The sequence below is a fragment of the Sphaerodactylus townsendi genome, linkage group LG03 (assembly GCF_021028975.2).
Source record: "Sphaerodactylus townsendi isolate TG3544 linkage group LG03, MPM_Stown_v2.3, whole genome shotgun sequence".
Taxonomy (NCBI): Eukaryota; Metazoa; Chordata; class Lepidosauria; order Squamata; family Sphaerodactylidae; genus Sphaerodactylus; species Sphaerodactylus townsendi.
The window spans coordinates 34,077,312-34,083,311 of NC_059427.1; positions in this window are offsets into that span (position 1 = coordinate 34,077,312).

The following is a 6,000-nucleotide window of genomic DNA, read 5'->3' on the forward strand; positions in this document are numbered from 1 at the left end:
GTGCTGCATTCGAAGCGAAGTTATGAACTGAAAGCCTGCCTTCCATCCGATCTATTTCCCCTCCCGTCAAAAGAGAGCTGGGATGAGGTGCTGGGCCTAATTGCGAGATGCCAGGAAGCATGGGCCCGTGAGCGCCAGCTAAGTGGGAAGAGGAACGAGCAGCTGCAGCAAGAGCTGAAAACCTGCAAAAGGACCGGGAACAGCAGCGCAAAGAAATCCAACTTCGAATTGACCGTGCAAAGGCAGCTGTAACGGCAATATATGCAGAATCTATCGGTCCATGATAAGGTCCTGGAACACTCCAAACTGGACTTAGAGCCGTCAACGCGAAGCGTTAAGGCCATCGCGCACGAAAGTGAACTAACTGCAGCTATTCAGCGAGGCTTAACTGGCCAAACTGGAGCGAGAGAAAGCAGCTTTGCATCGCGCATTCAAGATGCCTTTGACTCAAGGGAAAGAGACGAAATACTTTGAAAAGGAGGCTGAAGAAGCAGCAGGACAAGATGCCCCAAGCTGGAGTCTACGCCGTTACTGGGTACAGCCAACGCCAGAGAGGTGGGCGACACGCTTCTGGGTCCTGCTACCGGCGTATCTCGCCCAAAGACCTGCTCCACCAGAGCACCAGCGGCCGCCGCCGGGTGCTCCCCACCTCCGCCCGATTCCGGCTGTCCCTCGCGCCGCTGCCTCAACCTTTGCGCAGAACCACCGCCTTCAGCCGGCCGAGGGTCAGGGAAAGAGGATATTACAGACCTCAATACCTGCCCGCTTCGATGTGGGGACCGCCTAAACTCCCTACCTCATCCTGCAACTTCGATGCCCACATGGAGGACTATGACGATTTGTACCGGGTCTGAACGTAAAAAATACGGGACTATCGGTTCCGTCTTGGATGGAGCGGCAGCCGACTGGTTTGTGACTCTTTTGACCTGCAAGGAGGATACCCGCACGGGTGCCGGCGTTCCTCAAGCCTTTAAGGGCTCGCTTCCAAGATCCGCGGTGCTGAAAATGAAGCCATCCGCACCATCAAATCTATTCAGCAAGGCAGCAGCTCCTTTGCGTAATTTGGGTTCGCGAATTTCCCTGCGGCGGCTGCTGCTCGACTCCCTCCTGAGTGGCCTGAGCGCATGAAATGTGAATACTTCTTGGATGCCGCCGACGGCAAACTGCGAACGGTGTTCCTTTATTCGATCCCACGCATCTACGCCTGAATGGATCGTAATTAGGATCTCAAGTGGCGCCTCGTTTGATTACGCCACGCCAAATTTCACGCTTCAAAACCCGCCGCTATTTACTCCACCGCCGCGACTCGCAAGCCAAGCCCAGCAGCTTTACGGAAACCACCTCCGAGCCCGCCGCCGCTTTGGAATTGTAGGTTCCCTACTTCGGGCGGAGGACCGGGTCATCTAGCTGCCAACTGCCCGAAAAAACAGAAGCCAACCGCCTCGACTGGCGACCCCATCTGCCAAGCCACCACGTAAATCTGGGCCGCCTCCAACGGGCTCATCTAAAGGCGTTAACGGGCGACCCAAAGAGGGAAGCAGCGTTTGCCTCTCTTCAGCCCCATGGATATGGGTTCGACTCCAGATGCGGTGGAGTGAAGGCAGCGCTCCCATTCACGATTCAAGCGCATTCTGGCCAACCCGCTAAGCACACTCGTATTATAGCCTCAGCCCTTGTAGATTCTGGGTGCTCTCATTGCTTAATGCGGTCCCAAGTGGCGGAGGAACTTGGACTAGACCGAGTCCCCCCTAGCTAAGCCCATACCGTTCACGCCAAATGGACGGCAGCCCTCTCGGGGCCGAAGGACCGGCCCAGTTCAAAACGCAACCGGTCCTCCTCGCGCCTGACCATTGGGAGAAAATTAGTTTTATTCTGGCTCCAGTGGCCAAACACTCCATAGTCCTGGGCATGCCATGGTTGTTGTTGCATCTAACCAAAATTCATTTGGAAAGAACGGATCTTTAGAATTTACTGACCCTCCCTGTGGAGAACACATGAATTGGGGAAAACTCCACCCCTAATGACATACACCCCCAGGCTTCAGCCAGCGCAGCTCCAGTTGCTCCCGAATCTACCGGGCATTCCACCCGGCTTACCAAGATTTTAGCCAGAGTATTTCAGGAGCAAGAATGCGATCAATTGCCACCCCATAGAGACACTGACTGCAAAATCGTGTACAGCCAGGGGCTCCAACTGCCCAAGGGTAGAATTTACCGTTAGTCCCAATGAGGAGAAGGAACTTCGTGCTCTTCTTAGACAAGAACCTTGCTCATGGGTTCATAATGACGAAGCTACCAAACACACACATGCTCCTGTATTATTTAGAAAAAAAAGGACGGGTCTTTAAGGCTCTGTAATGGATTACCAGGACTCAATCGCGGTTTCTGTCCAATAAATACCCTTTGCCTTTAATCAAGGACCTTTTAGATGCATTGGGCAAGGGACGATTTTTACTAAGTTGGACTTAAGAGAAGCTTACTATAGAGTCAGGATTATGAAGGCTATGAGCATTTGACTGCATTTAACACAAAATTTGGACAGTATGAATACTTAATAATGCCATTCGGGTTAAGTGGGGCCCCCCGGAGCTTTTATGGCCCTCATCAACCTAAGTTCTACATGATTTATTATACAAGGGAGTAGTGGTGTACTTAGATGATGTTTTAATTTATTCACAAGCCATGTAGGAGCATGAAGCCTTGGTTCGAAGTGTTAAAACGCTTTGCTCAACAACTCCCTCTTTGCAAAACTTTCTAAATGTTGTTTTCACCAACTCTCCATCGACTATTTGGGCTACCGGATCTCTTCCGAGGGGCTAAAATGGATCCTGTTAAGATTGAAGCAGTCCTCCAATGGCCTGCCCCTACCAATCGGAAGGAACTCCAGTCTTTCCTAGGGTTTGCTAATTTCTATCGCGGACTTTATACCCCAATTTCGCTGAACTGACTCTCCCACTCACAGACCTCTTACACAATCTAAAGGTAAAGACCACAGGCTACCAAGCCCGGCCCCTTTCTTGGTCTAAAGAATGTCAGACAGCCTTTCAACATTTAAAATCAGCTTACCGAACCTATCCTAAAAAAACACCCTGACCCAGATCTTCCTTTGTGGTTCCACGTGGATGCCTCGGACAAAGCTTGGTGCAGCCCTGTTGCAGAAATAAAGATGATAGGCTTGTTCCGTGCTTATTTATCAAAATTCTCCGATTGCTGAGCTCAACTGGACTGTAGGAGATAAAGAGACTGGGCGACCATCAAAGTAGCTTCCACCTATGCCACTGGCTGGAGGGGCTAAACACCCCTTTCAAGTTTGGTAGATCACAAGAACTTCACGCCCTTTCCACTTCAAGATGTCCGCAGCAACTCCGTTGGCAATGATTTCGCTTTCACTGTCCATTTTTCCGAAAATCACAAACTGGCTGACGCGACTCGCCGCTTCGCCCGAGGGGGGTGGAGCTGCCTTTACGGGATATCCCGCACTGTTCTCTCCTCCCAATTGGGGCTGGCTGTCACTTTCGATCTCAGGCGTCCCACTTCTCCTTCTCCAGCCATTCCCAGCCTGGTCTCTCCTTTCCACGAACTTCGGTGCCCCAGGGAGCATGGCTGCTGAGCCAGCGAGGAAGGTGACTCTGAAGCCACGCTTCTGGAAAATGGTGTTTGGAGGCGGGGATTGTTGGTATGTGCCTCCCCTCCGTGGCAGGTTCTCGAGGCCTGTCACGATGCCCGCCGCTGGACATTTTGGCTTCCTTTAAGACTCTGCATTTGGCCCGTTCATTTTGGTGGCGCTGGCGCTAAAGACATTGAGACATATATATCAAAGGTTGCTCTGTTTGAAAGGAAGCCAAATCCGTTCGGAAAACCCCATGGTCTGTTGAAACCTCTCCCGGTGGCCTCCCGCTCTGGGAAGTCATCTCCATGGATTTTTATTACGATTTGCCAGGAGTCACAAGTAACACGGTCTTGTGGGTGGTAGTGGACCTATTTTCCAAGCAAGCCCATTTCATCCCATGTGCTTCCATCCCCTCCGGCCCTAAGTTAGCCAAGGCTCGTTCATTCAGCATATTTATCGTCTACACCGCTAAGGTGGTCTCCGGACCACAATCTCAATTCATTTCAAAGTTCTGGAAAGCTTTCCTGGGCTTGTTGGGGTCACTGCACTGCCTCACCACGCCTCAAAGTGACGGAGTCGGAGAGAACTAACAGAACCCTAGAACAGTATTTACGCGAGTTACACCAACTATCACCAAGACAACTGGTGCGACTCATCTCCGTTTGCAGAATACTATAAGAATGCAGTTCATAGCAGTACACAAAAAGACCCTTCAAATTGTGTCTGAGTCGGTCCTTCCCTCCGTTGCCGCGAACTACTCTGCAGAAGCGTTGAATCCTCCAGAGTTCCAACAGTGGATTTCATCTCTGGCCGGTGGAAAAGCGGTCCAGACCGCCTTTACAGCAGGCTAAAGATTCCCAAAAACTTCAAGCGGATAAGCACCGGATTTCCCTTGCAGGGCGCCTGGGTATATTTTGTCTACCAAGAATCTCAGAGGCGATACATAAATTTTTCAAAACTGGGCAAAAGATTCGCGGGACCTTTTAGGATTGCTAAAGTGATTAATGATGTCACTGCCGATTAGACTTGCCTAACTCTCTAAGTAATATCCATCCTGTCTTTCATTCCAGTTTACTCAAGGAGGCTCCCGCTTCCGATGCCTGTACGCACCAGCCGGAGAGACCCCGCTTCGGAACCTATAATTGATGGCCACAAGCATTCACTTAAATTGACGCTTATCCTGGACTCTCGCTTTAATCGCAAACGCTTTGCAATATTTAGTCTCTTGGTGGATATTCCTCTGGGGATAATCGATGGGTCGATGCAGAAAAGATTGACGCCCCTTCCCTCAGTTTTGCTTTCCACCGCACCTTTCCGCACAAACCTGGGGAGAAGTTTTTCTTAGGGGAGGCAGAGTGTAAAGGATTCAATGGTGTTGATGTTCAGAACAGCCGCCTGGCCTTGACTGAATTCCATAACCCGGGCGATGGGCCAGCATCTGCGGCGGAGACTCTGATGGAGGCCTTATCTCTTCGAGAGAGATGAGAACTCCGTTCCCATGAGAAACCGGGAGGGGGGATGGGATGGACAGAGTTATAACCTGTGCTTCTGGCGGGAGACTTTATTCCTGCCACGTCGTGTACGTGAGCTTTCTAGGATGTCTGAATAAACGGTCTTTTACACCAAAAAGCCTTTTATTTCTGCTTCTATGGAATTCCTTACACCAAACTCTGCCTTTCCCACTCCCAGTCCATGAATTTCCCACTCCAGAGCTGACAGTCCTTAGAACAGGATGACAAATCGAAGAATTGCTGGTTTCAGCATTTAAAAGAAGCAATTGTAACATAACTCAGAGGTTGTAACTGAGCTATCATCGTTGTTGGTCTCCAATAACTCTTGGACTCTGATCCTGTCAGAAACCTCACTTCGGTGTAATTGTTGCAAGATATATGTAATCTGCCTGCTATATGTAATGTAATGGGCCATTCCTTTCTCTCTCCATCTTTATGGCTCAACAAGGAATGTAAATAACTAGACTGACCCTGGTGAGTTACTCCCCAGGGAAAACAGGATATGTCTATTGCCCTGCGGAGGTAGGCCAGCCAAGTGGCTGTCCCTATCTCCGACCTTGGGGCGCCTAAGCCCCAAAATAACTATTTTCACACATTCTCTGGGAAAACGGGAGGGAGGGTTTGTTGGGGATAAAGGGGTTCGGAAAAGCCAGGTCTGGCAGAACTGACTATCTGAAGCTGGGTGCTTCGTTGCCTTTCAATAAAGGCTACTGATCAAAAATCCGGAGTCGGTTTATTGGCTAAATGTCTGAAACCTAACCGATCCCTTGAAGGGCTGGGGAAATAAAACGCCCTCCCGCAACGGTTCCTTTCCGCTAAGAGGGCTGGCAACCATACAACCAATCCTAATCAGCTGGTTGGCCGGCCACTCTTTCACTCC